Source organism: Apis mellifera, linkage group LG1 (assembly GCF_003254395.2).
Source record: "Apis mellifera strain DH4 linkage group LG1, Amel_HAv3.1, whole genome shotgun sequence".
NCBI classification, from domain to species: domain Eukaryota; kingdom Metazoa; phylum Arthropoda; class Insecta; order Hymenoptera; family Apidae; genus Apis; species Apis mellifera.
This window is the reverse complement of record NC_037638.1, coordinates 26,155,319-26,168,713: the sequence shown is the minus strand read 5'-3', so window position 1 is coordinate 26,168,713 and position 13,395 is coordinate 26,155,319. Positions and strand designations below refer to the sequence as shown.

Genomic DNA, 13,395 nt, shown 5'->3' with positions numbered 1-13,395 from the left:
AAAAGGTTTTCAAATAACTTTTTACAAAATCTTTATCGTTATTCCTGGCAAATAAATGGACCACATTATCGTTTATAATTTTCAAATATTAACCACATGGCTGGCTATCGACCAAAATCGTGAAAAGTCTTCTACGTTCTTTCGAAAAAACTTAAAAAAAAAAAGAAGAATTGTCATCAATGCCACAAACACGATCTTTTTCCATCGCCCTTTTTATCACCAACCCTCGAATCTAACAGTTGAAATAATGAAACGAGATGAATTTTAAATACAATCACCGTGGGTGTGCAAGATTATCGATCGTCGCGATATGGAAAAAATTTATTTCCATATAGCGCGAACGATTGTCAATAAAAAAAAAAAAAATATCGTTACGGAAAAACGTGCTCGATGTAACACAATTATATCGGTTCATAATTTTTTCATTCGTAAACGCAAACACGAGAGTTTGTTTGAAAATTTTTAATAGCGTTCGATTTATCGAGCTTTCAATTGAACGAGCGAAAATTATTTCGCACAACCGTTTGTTCCATATCTATTTGTCATCGCATGGAAAATCGATTCCCGATATTTCTATTCTATCTCACCGTATTGACCGTGAAATCATTTTTTAATAATTTCGCAAATAGAAAAAAGGATGATTGCGTTTCCTCTTGATGATCGATTCCGGACACCGGAATGTGCAAAGAGTTATCGCGTTCGAATTAAAATTTAATACCGAAGGCGAGGTTTTAATAATGTGCGTGTTAACTGCCGCTGTTTCATTTTAACGGATTAATAATTAATTGAAACCTAATGAACAGACAGCCTCCCCCGATAATACGATGTCCGAGAAGTGGCGATTTTCCATTAATTTTCGTTGCTCGTTAATTACATACATACATACGAATACGAATTGTGTAAAAATAATCGAAAGAAATTCGAATCGTTCGATTAATGGATACGATTGGAAGAATTAAAATTCGAAAATTGCATGCGACGATAAAGATAAGAGAAACTAGGGAACACGTCGTTGGATGATAACGATTGAGAAAATCACCTTGGGATTGAAATATTAGAGGAAAAAAAAAAAAATAGAATCGAACGATATGGTATCGATTTCAACGATAAACCGTTGGAAGAATTTCAGGTAGCGTTGATTAGATTTCCCAGACGTCAGTATATACGGATGCATCAACTCGTTTCCAACTACTTTTTCCACGTTCTTTTGCTTTTGTTTCTTCGCAATTTAATCCCATAGCCGTCTACCACCTTTTTATTTCCACCTTTAAATCCGTCTCGAAGCGCGGAGGAGGAGGAGGAGTACTCCTCGTCGAGTAGCCGTTTCGTGTCGATTAAGAAATCTCGAAAAATCGAGGCAAATTGGTCCGTCAATTTTTCCATAATGATAGAATTTAAATTGCTCGAGAAAACGATTTTATCGTAAAAGAAAAAGAAAAAGAAATGGACAATTAACTTTTTTTTCTTTTTTCTGGATTAAAAAATTCCTCGTATACTTATGTCAATATTCCCTCATTATTTGCCCTAAGAACCTACCCCTTTTTAGAAAGGGGTTTGTCGTTAAACGTTCTTGTCAAAGCTCCCAGTTCGAGTGAATTGTTTTGCGCCAGCACTGAACAAATTCTCCTTTCGTTTTATTATTTTCTCGAGTTTTATTTACTCATTTATTTATTTTTTTTACTCATACATTTTTTCGAAAATTCTTTGAACACTTTTCATCATTATTGAACCTTCAATAACGTTCCCTTAACGAATCTTCTAGTCTTAAACTAGAATAAAAAGTTAGGATGGAACATATTTTACTCGATAATAATAATAATAATAAAACAACAAAGCTAATAGAAAGAAAATAGAAGATGTACAATATTACAGGAATTGACGATTACTTATAAGGGGATGTAGAAAAAGAAGAAATGCCATTAAAGTCCATTAAAATATTGTACACCCGTATAAACTGCGAGAATGAAGTTTACTCCTTTCAATTTACGAGAAAATAATAGAATAATGGGATATATTAATTGGATAATGCCTGGAATAATGAATGCTCGAATAACAAAAGAAAAGTAATATCGATATCGATGTATCCCCCTGATGTATTATTTAATGTCTCTGCGACTACGCGAGATACGTGACGAGATTCTCAATTAATTAAAAAAAAAAAAACCGCAAAAAAGTTTGGAACCGGGATGTGTACATTGTGATGGTTCAACCACGAAAAAAGGAGAGGGGGATAATAAAAATGGGAGAATTCGATCGAATTATTATCGATGAATCGTAAGAGGGCGAGTCGAAATAAATGAATGGGTATCGTTGATAAGCAAGTAAACAAAACGAACGAGAAAGTGAATCCAAGTGGCAAGTGTTAGCAATCAGTGTTTCAAGTCGTTGCAAAGGATGGGTTCACTTGGTTTTTATCATTTACTTAGAATTGAAGCGCACAATCGATTTATCTCGTTTTGTCTTCCGTTTATCCATCCCCCGCCTTTGCGGGGAACTGTGCGCCTTCCGGCAATATATAATACTTTTAGGTTATTCGGGATTAACGTTCTCTAAAGAAGGAACGAAACGGAGTGGAAATTAAGGAAAAGTGGTAAAATAACGAAGTCCGCTGGTTCGAAGCGTAATTTCCAAGTTTTGTCCGTTTTTGTCCCCTCGTTACTGAATGGTGTATTATATCGAAACGTTTCGTCATTTTTTAACGAATAATTCAGATATATTTATAAGAAATTCAAGAAACGAAAGATATTTTCAACGATTTATGTTCAATTATTTATAGTCAACGGGAGTCAGAAACAAACGTTTCGCGTTTTAAAAAAGAAAAGGGAAAAATAGTTGTTCGATTTCTGTTAACAGAAGTTGGAAGAGGAGTTGTAATTTGCATATCTCGATTTGTTCGATCGTTTCGGGACTATCTGTGCATTACTAATACGTGATTATTCAGGTCACGTACAATGTCAGTTATTTGACCGGAAATCTGATGAAAAATTCGAATCAACACGCGTGCAAATTGGAATTAACATAATTCGAAAAATACACTCGACTACGGAGGGAAAATAAGCCGTGAAAATACTCGTATTATACCCAAATACTATTCTATTTGTCACGCGGTTTTTAAAGAAACCCGATTTATTCTGAAATTCAGAAACCGAGGCGGGAGAAATTGAATTGAAAACCCGATGAAATTTCCTCACTTTGCCGTGGAATTAAAATTTAATTTTTCTTTGATCGAGATTGAAACTAATTAAAAATTCATTCCAACGAACTTTCATTCTTCGCAATCCCTTCTTCTAATGCAAACGAGAATTGTATACACGTGTGTCGTATGAACGAATAAAAATTGGAAGGAAAATTTCTACGTAAATAATTAAAAATCTGCATCTTCTTTCTTCGAACGATATGAATGGATACGTTCGTTCTCGTGATTCCATCGAGTAATCAGTCTATGTTTCATTATTTTGAAACAATTCACACGGTAGAATCTTTCCACGAGAATTATTTTCTTTCTTTCTTCTTCTTCTTTTTCTTTGTCTTCCCTTTCCCTCTTCATCTCTTTCCCTCCCTCCTTTCTCATTCATCAGTGCACCAGTTCTCAGAATGTAATTTCTCTTGTGCGTTAATAAAAATAAAACAATCGGTGTTTTATTTTTTGGTGCGCGTCGTACGTGGATATTCGACGACTCTCTTGTCTTTCTGGCGTTATCCTTTCATTCGAAAAATTGCAACATGTCAGAATCCTAGAGATCCTTTCTCTTTGTCGATTTGTTCCCTGCCCCGATCGCGCGTAGAATCTCTCACGACTATTTGTTCTTTCCCGGGGAATAAAATCTCATTCTGGGTCGAATGCCTCTCCCGCCACGCTCTACTTCAGTCTATACGTAAAATGTTTAAAAATACGCAGGGTCTTTTGAAAATTCTTCGCGATCAAACGCGATGAAAGAAATATTTTTTTTTTTTTCTTCGTTGAAAAAACTTCTTAAGCTTTCGAAGATAAAAGATCTTTTCATAGAGATCGAGGTATTAATAAAATTCGAAGGTTAGATATTTATCATTGCTTCTTTTCAAAGACAAAAAGATCGAAAGTTTTTTTATATGAAACTATTGTCAAAGTTTGAAATAGAGATGCGAGATGGAACGCTGCAGAATTTCTATAAACCAAGTGAATAATACGTATCTGAAAATGATTGAAACAGCAGCGGAAACGGTCGACGCATGGCGGGTTGCCAGTCGGCTGAAATTTACATATTTTAAAGCTCTGTTGTTGGATTGGAAAATAAAATGAAATTAGATACATATTTACTCGATGAAAGGCATTCCTTTAATTATTACCCAATTAAATGATTGCAAAATTGATTTCAAATATTCTTTAACAATTATCTTGAATATTCAATCGATAAATTAAATATTTATATCTTGCAACGCTCGATTAATTAAGTAAATACAATGCGAAATTATATATTATATAATTTCTGTAAGCACGTAGGAATTATAATTTATCCGATTTAAAATATTTATTTATTCTTCTTACGTTACTTTAATATAAATTTTTCAATTCGTACATTTTATTTTTTCATTTCGTATATTCTATCTAAAATTCTCATATCAGAGAATCCTTTTCTCGTCAAAGATCGTTTAAACTCTTTGACTCGAGATTCGAAGGACAATGACTCACACGCTGTTCCAAGAAATGGCAAAAAAAAAAAAAAGAAAAACAATAAACTCGATAAGAGGACCCCCAATGGCGAATCTCTCGTTGTCGAGATCTTTGAAATATTACTCCATGACTCCCCGAACTTGTCCTTTTTTTATTTGTCGGTGGCGCGCGACACCAGAGAAATTTCTTACTTTGATTTCGTTCCAATTTCACGACTAAAATGTCAAATGTTGTACGTGGGACGCGAGCTGCTGTTGGTGGCACTTCATGGATGTTTATCGGACGTTCAAAGTGACCATTTCGAAAAATTGTCAATGTTTCGCGGTCTATTTTTCTCTTTCTGATCCAAAGTGCTTTTGTGCGCGTGCGTAAGCGTCACGTAAAATTAACTTTTCTCGAGTGAAGATATAGAGAAGATATAGAGAAAATTGACAGAGGACAATAAGATAAGATCGATGAATTAAAAATCTTCGTGAATGATGAATAAACGAAAGAATAAAAATAACGGTGTCATTCCATTGTATAATATTAATAGTAAGAATTTTCTTTTCTTTTCTTCTTTTTCGGATTATTTTATAATATTTATATTCGAAGGATGTGACGAGCGTAATTGAAAAAAAAAAGGGAAGATATTCTAGAGGAAGCATAAAATTTAATAAAATTTATGGTTGACGAGGATAATTTGACATTTGATCAATGATTAATAGAAATTGTTAACATTCATCCTGATCTCGTAAACATAAATCATTTTTTTATCTCCGGAACTATTAATCGTACAGATCATTTTTCACTTGGGATCTAAAATTTTTACAATAATAATAACTTATTCCCTTCCAAAAGATCTTTTTCTTTTTCTCGATAATATTAGTAACAATACGTGTATATTTGATCCCAGAAATTAAAGAGGATTTATATATATATCCTTTCTTCGATACATTTCGAAATCGAACGATAAAGAAAACGTTTCCAGAAACATTTTTGAAATTGAAACGAATTTCGCTTTCGTAAGTTTGTGCATGAAATGAAATCTTAATATGAAACTTATCGAAACCGTTTATCGAAATCGGATAAAGATATATACATTTTTATAATTAATAATAGATAGATTTAAGTTTTATTTTTTAAGATACTTTTATAAGAGATCTCGAAACACTAACTCGCACTTTACACGTTATCTTTAAACTTTGAATCACGTCGTACAATTTCTTTGATTGGCTCTATTTTTAACGATATATCCAAGTGCGTATATATATATTCATCTGCACAACACTTGTCGAGACAAGTGGACGCGAAATAGGACGAATATATTGAAAATAACTTGAATCGAATTATTCCTTCCCTTCGATATTAATATGACGCGCAAAGCGTAAAAAAAAAAAAGAAAAAAAAAAAAGCATTGTTAAATTTACATTCGAAATGTAAAATTCATCTTTACCTTCTCTCGTCTAGACGAGAAGGTGAAATATATATATATATCGAAAATAAAATATAATGTTCAAATTCAATCGATCATGGATGTATCAAACAGTTGTTGATGTAATCTAAACACGAGACAATGACTTGAATTGTAAAGCGTTTAGTATCACAGAGCTCAACAGGATATTGTGCTCCAACAATAAGGATCGGAGGAGGAGATGTATTCTATCGTTCTATTCATCTTGATGAATCCGTTTTCGTTCTGTCAACAGCCCCCTATTATTTCGAAACACGTATACTTTGCTAACCGCGTTACCTTACGTTACCAATATCATATTTCTAACAATTGGGATATTGGGATTTGTCGAAGAATATTTAGAAAAGAAAAGAAAAAAAAAGAAGAAGAAAAACCGAATATGAAGAGCACAAAGATATATCTTTCTTCATCGTTCTTCGAAATCTGTTATTAAGCACAGAATAATTTTTTCCCTTTTTTTTTTCCACGTTGGATAGAACATTATCGTTTCTAGGACTGATGGAGATTCGCCAAGTTTAATTTGGCCACATTCCAACTATAATCCCCTCCCCTGAGAAAGTGATGATGTTATCTTGAGACATCGATCTTGATAAAATTCATATCTCGATAAAAATAGAAAGTTTGGTTTAGAGAAAATTATTTTCCGTTTCATCGTCGAGATCGCAAAAATCTTCTTCCTTCCTTTGAAACTTGATCAATAATGACAATTATTGTCGCCGTTTTGTCAACTATCATCGTCGATTTAAGATAGATACATGGATGGATACGAATGGGATATTTCATAGCGTTTTAATTCAATTTTAACTTTCAATTTTGTTTCAAATGGAAACTGATATTGTTTCGACGAATTGCAGAGATATAGAAGTGGATAGCCAGACGGTGAGAGAGATCGTGTCAAGAGAAGTTTGCGGTCTATGTCGCGTAAAATTGCATCATGCCCCTACAAAGGATCAGATGTGTCGAAACGTCAGCCGGGAAACGATTTTGATCAGTGCCGATCAAATTTGATTTACCTTTGTCCGCGTCGTGATACGACGCCATTGGACAAAATCCGAAATCGATTCCTTTCCTCCCGATCGATCATCCATGTATTTTCGAATTTTAATCGGTTGCATTAATACGATCAACAGGGTTAAACACCGAGATAAAATTGGAACAAATACTTATCAAGGGAAAAGTAAGGAGCGATTCTTTTTCGTTCGAAGAAATCTTGGGGAGAAAGATTAGGTTACGATAAGGATGGTAAAGATTATTCGAGGATCGTGTCAAGGTCGTGAAGGAGGTCCAGGAGATCGCAGAGGTATTTATGAGAGAGAGAGAGAGAGAGTAAAAAATTTTGGCAGAAAATTTGTATCCAAATATTCGTTTTTACCGGTTCGGGTCAAGGGGAATTGAAAAGTTTTTCGTAGATCGATAAGATGACAAGGATGAAATATTTCTATATACACATATACGTACTTCTCGGGGCTTTTTCCTCCATTTTCCAATCATTTCCGATGGAAGTTTCGAATGCTTTCAATGCAATTGCCTGCGTTCCCTCAAAATTTATGTCTCATAATCGAATATATATATATATATATATATATATATATATATATATATACAGGTCATATTGTGCGAAGAACTTTTATTTCAACGAGTTAAGTAGAATGAGAAATATTGATATATAATTCGCTTTCGTTTTCGAGATTTTATTTCTATATATTTGTGATATAAAATTATATAAAATGATGAGTACACTCGATATCGAGTACACTGGATTAATGAAAATACAGAGGTATAAATGATCTCTATAAAGAGATATCATTTTCGATCGATACGATAATAAATATCACGTACGTTGTGATTTGTCAAACGGAATTTCGCATTAACGATATAAATGAAATAATATAAAGTTTAAAATAGCTCGAATGAATCTTTTATTACTCGTGATTTACGTTTATTAATTTTCGTCGTTTCTTCTCAAGATTTTTCATCTATCCTCGAAACGAATCACGATCGAATCACGTGTGTCATTATCTTCTCTAGAAAAAAAAAATATATCTCACGTGTCATTTAATGAAACGTGACCTTTACCTGACCTTAATGTCTCCACTTAACAATTTTCCCGGCTACGACTTGTGATACATTCCACTCTGTTTCCTGAAAAATCTCTTAAAAATATTTTTCGCTGTCCAATTTACTTTTCCTCTTCTTTTTTTCTTTTCTTTTTTTTTTCAAATACAATCGATTAAAAGTATTTCCTTCTTCAATCGCGACTCGAAATTACGAAGAAGAGAGTACAACAAATGTATGGAAAATATAGAATAAATAACATATATCTTTACAAATCTCCTTTACGTACCTTTAATACGTACGTTTAAATAATAAGTATTAATATACCTGTGCAGCGTGCTTGTAGTGAAATTGTACAACGAATACGTTACGATATACACGAGTGCATTAAACTAAATATAGAAGAGCTTTTGAAAATTACACATGCTCTCGTATGCTCGCTCCGGGCAATTCCACCACTTCTGTATTTCTTGCACTTCTTGTACCCCTCTTCAAACAAGTTACATATAATTAAAGTGATACGGGAGATCCAATTTTTTTTATTTAACAATTCGAACATAACAGTTGGTTCGAAGGTGGCGAAAATATTTTTACAGAAGGATCGATAATTTGATGTTAAATTACGTGAAATTAAAAAAAAAAAGAAAAAAAGATATTATATTTTACGTAAACGCGATTCGAGAACGCGATCGTTTTTTGATAAAAGAAAATAAATAAAAAAAAAAAAAAAAAAAAAAAAGGCAAATAGCAATGGTGGAACGAGATTTTCGGATGTTTGGAAATTTTAACCCCTCTGAATTCCCGGGACGGAATTGAAACGTTTGTAATTCTATACGGTTGGACACGATAATGGCCCAAGTCTGATTGATAGTGGGGATTCTACTCTAGTTTCTTTTTTATCGTTTAAAAAGAAACTAGGTTTTTCGGTTCTACCACGCTTGTCCTGCTATTATCCCAACGATGTAAAACCGTTTGCCAAATACCGCATCGTTTATATTTGTTTCGAAAAATGCATTTTAGCTTGCGGATAAATGGGCAATGTTTGCAAAATAATAAATAAAAACAAATATGCAATTCTATTTCTAAAATTTTCTCCGTTTCTCCCTCTCTGCTTTCGTCTTTATCCATCCAAAATTTTTAATCCATCGATATTTCTATTTTCTAGTTTTATTTTTTTTTTTAAATCCAGATTTTTAATCATTTCTTCTTTGACTTTTGAATAATTCTAAACATTTCGAAATTTCAATTTTTCTCTCAATTACAGTTAACAGTTGGTAGATTTCGACTGTTTGGTTCTCTCGTTTCCAAATCCAATATTTTTTATTTATTCATCTTTGCCATAGAAATTTTTACATTGATCGAGATGTAGTTGAAGAATTTTAAAAAGCATTAATTGGTTAAAAAATTTGTATCAGATTAACATCGATATATTAGAACTTATTTTTTATTATCCTGAAACGACTTTTTTAAAAGCTTTTCATTCATTTTCTTTCCATTACTATCTCAGTCGTAAATTATACTCAACCCGCATCCCACAACCTGGGCTGTTTACGATCTTAAGTTTGCAATAAATCTTGAGGCACGATTAAACGAATCTCTGTTGAGTTGGACTCTCGCAAAGCGCGAGTGAAATCTTGAAAAATATCTCTGTTTTGATTTGGTTGGCGATTCAAAGGAAATTCGAAAGTGATATACACTACTTCGAGAAATTTTTTTACCATATAATGTTTTCCATCCATTTTTCAAATATTATTTTACCAAACCGAGCCGATGACTGAAGATATTTGAACATGGAGGAAGATCAAAAGACAAGAAGAGGAGCAAATTAAACGCAAATAACGCGATTTCGATCAACACGGTATCAAATATAAGTATACTAGAGGATATTTATTTTTGGTAAAAAGAAAAAAAAAAGAATTTCGTTCAAAAAATTTCAACGAGAATGATATAAAAGCTATATATATATGTCTGTTTAGATAACATTCCTGGATATTTGCACGAAAATCGTTCAATATCTATACACACGTGTACATACATACATACATATATTCGTATTGGTTGACAGAGATCACTCGTTTATGTGTATATACATATATGTGTGTATATATTATGTTATATATTATATATAAATGTTGCAACTTTCATAACGTTATCGTGGTTCACAGAATGTATTTGACTTGAACCGCATTTCATATTCACGGGAATCACTTTACTTTTTTTTTCGAAATATATCGTTTCACAGTTTTCTCCTTCTTTTTCTTCTTAAACAATTCGATTTTTAAATTTCGAATTTCTATCTATAGATTTTTCAGATTTTTCGTCTTCGAATTGCTCGACAACGTTATCCATCGTAATTTAATGACTTGTGCACTAATATTTCTGTGCACTTGCCTATGTAAAATTAATAAATTTATCCTAATTTTTAAATTTCAAATTTCTATCTATAGATTTTTCAGATTTTTCATCTTCGAGTCGCTCTCCAATGCTATCCATCGTAATTTAATGACTTGTGCACTAATATTTCTGTGCATTCACTTATGTAAAAATAATAAGTTTATCCTAAGTTTTAAATTTCGAATCTATCCATCGTAATTTAATGACTTGTAACTTGTGCACTAATTTTTAATATTTCTGTGCACTCGCTTATATAAAAATAATAAATTTATCCTAATTTTTAAATTTCGAATCTATTTATAGATTTTTCAGGTTTTTCGTTTTCGAATCACTCTCCATCGCTATCCATCGTAATTTAATGACTCGTACACTAATATTTCTATGTACTTGCTTATGTAAAATTAATAAATTTATCCTAATTTTTAAATTTCTATCTATAAATTTTTCAGATTTTTCGTTTTCAAATCGCTATCCATCGTAATTTAACGATTCGTGCATTAATATTTTTATGCACTCGCTTAAAAATAATAAATTTATTCTAATTTTACGAATAATACAGGAATAAAATTGTATATATATTGAGAAACAAATATAGCTTAAATTTCATCGTGAATATTATACCAAAAAATTATGATTCGTATTACTCGAACCTGAAGAAGGGTATCAACGCTCGCGCACTTCCTTATTTATGTATCGCTCGCCGCACACATAAGCCCTTAGAGAGAAAATGTAAGACGTTATTAAATTTACGTAAAATATTTAAGATACCTTTATCAAGACACGGGATAACGACAGTGTGTAAAATGTTAAAGTATATTATTTTACAAGTATTCGTTTTAAATTTTTAACGACATTAAGTCAAGTGTACATTTATCTTTTTGTTTTGTGCAGAATGCGGACGATTCATCGATTCGTGAGAATGCTTCGATTCGGTTCCGGCTCGTGAGAGTACAAACAGGACTGGCCACAACTTGACAGATCGGTTTGAAAACCTGCCTTGCCTATATGAACAAGAGAAGGGCAAGAAAAAGATACAGATCTTCTCGAAAAAACAGGCAGACATTCTTCGATCAATCCAGGTATCCAACGATTTAACGTTTCCCGGATAGTAAAAAAGTGATCAAAAATCAACATTTCGTCCAATGTTCTAGTTCCCCTACTGCATTCCCCATCCTCATTACGTAAAGCCGAGAAATACGTGACTTTTGACTATTCCTACCATGTTACGTGATCTCGTCGAGCTATTAACGGATATTTCAATTTAAGAAAAAAAATATTAAAAATTCATTGTAAAAAAGGTATTTTTAAAACGTAGTCTTTAATATATATGTGTGTTCATTTTTTTTCTGCATAATTTCCTTCGAAGTGAGAATTCTGGAATACAAGGATCGTTCTTACAATTTTTCAATTTTAACAAATTAACATTGAAATGTTTATCAAAAGAAATTCATCATTTGCACGATTTACTCTTTAACATGTATCATTATAACATTATATATTCTTTAACATATATCATTTATCGTCATATAACACATACCGTTCTTACAATTTTCCAATTTTATAAAAATATTTATAAAAATGTTAAAAAATCATTGCAAAAAAATTTTATTTTTAAAACACATCCTTTAACTATATTTACTTGAAATATAATTTCCTTCGAAGTGAAAATTCTGGAATTTTTCAATTTTAACAAAAGTTTCAAATATTTATATTTATCAAAAGAAATTCATCATTTTATGTTTCGTTAAAAATAATCTGTTAAAAATAAACTCGTAAATTATTTGAATAAATATAATATATGAATGCAATCTCGATGGAAAAACTAAACTATTTATACGATTTTCATAGATGTATATATTTATATATATGTGTGTGTATATCTACTCGATTCGAAATGCAATGTGAAACATTGAAATCCTATTCCCGCTAGAATACTGTCAACTACATTATCATCGTAGAGAATACGTGACTTGTGAGGATTTGGCGAATGATAATGCCTGTTACGTGCTCTCGCGGAACAGACTTCGCATCCAGTCGCTTTGATACTTCTGCCGGGATGCGAAATTAGTTTCTGTTTCAAACTCCGTTCAAACGATTGACGAAATGAAAAGATCCATGTGAACGCGCCTATTTTTCACCGACTTTTTTCCCTCCCTTTCTAATTCTTTTTATTCCATCCCTCGATCCATCGTCGTAGCGCGGGAACATGAATGACGAGGAGGAGAAATATATTTAGACGTTATCGGGAGGAAGGATCGAATGCGCGATCATTTTTGTGAACTGGGTGTGAAAACGACGTGGGAACAGGGCGAAAATAGAGGAGAATAGGAAAATTTCCCTATGAAAGGTAAACGTTTTCCACTTTTGATTTATTAGCGTTATCTCGTATGTATGTGTATATATTGAAATTTGTGCGCACGAATATTTTTGTATCAGAATCGTGATACGATATTTTATATTTCTTCCTTTTATATTTCAAAGTATCGATATTTGGAACTTTTCGATGTCAAGTTTACGATTGATTTTGTGATCCAATTTCCATCAACAGTGAGTAGATACAAGTTAGTGAGAAAGTTGTGAAATCGTTGTGTCACTTGCTCGAATATTAATGGTTTCGTTAATGCAAGTATTATGGAGATCGAATTTAAAAAATATGTATATATAGAAAAATTTGTTGGAAAGATTGATACGTTCGAATATCTCTCTAAACGAGAAATTCTTCACCGTATAATACATCTTTCGAGGGGAAAATTTCTCTCTTATGATCCATGAACTCCCATTACCCGAATATCTCGAACTATCCCAACACTCTGTTATTCGAACATGTTCTATTACAGAGGAG

At 32.3% G+C, this 13,395-nt stretch overlaps 1 protein-coding gene across 2 annotated transcripts in view; it reads left to right on the top strand.

Moving 5' to 3' along the window:
• Positions 1 to 13,395, top strand: part of LOC410755 (tyramine receptor-like) — an 81,079-nt gene that overhangs the window by 5,838 nt on the left and 61,846 nt on the right. The window contains exon 2 of one of the 2 annotated variants that reach the window (XM_006571623.3): positions 11,445 to 11,632. The exons of the other annotated variant lie outside the window; for it this stretch is intronic. The gene's annotated coding sequence lies outside the window, so the exon portion shown is untranslated. The remainder of the gene's footprint in view (positions 1 to 11,444; positions 11,633 to 13,395) is intronic. 2 annotated transcript variants of the gene reach the window in all.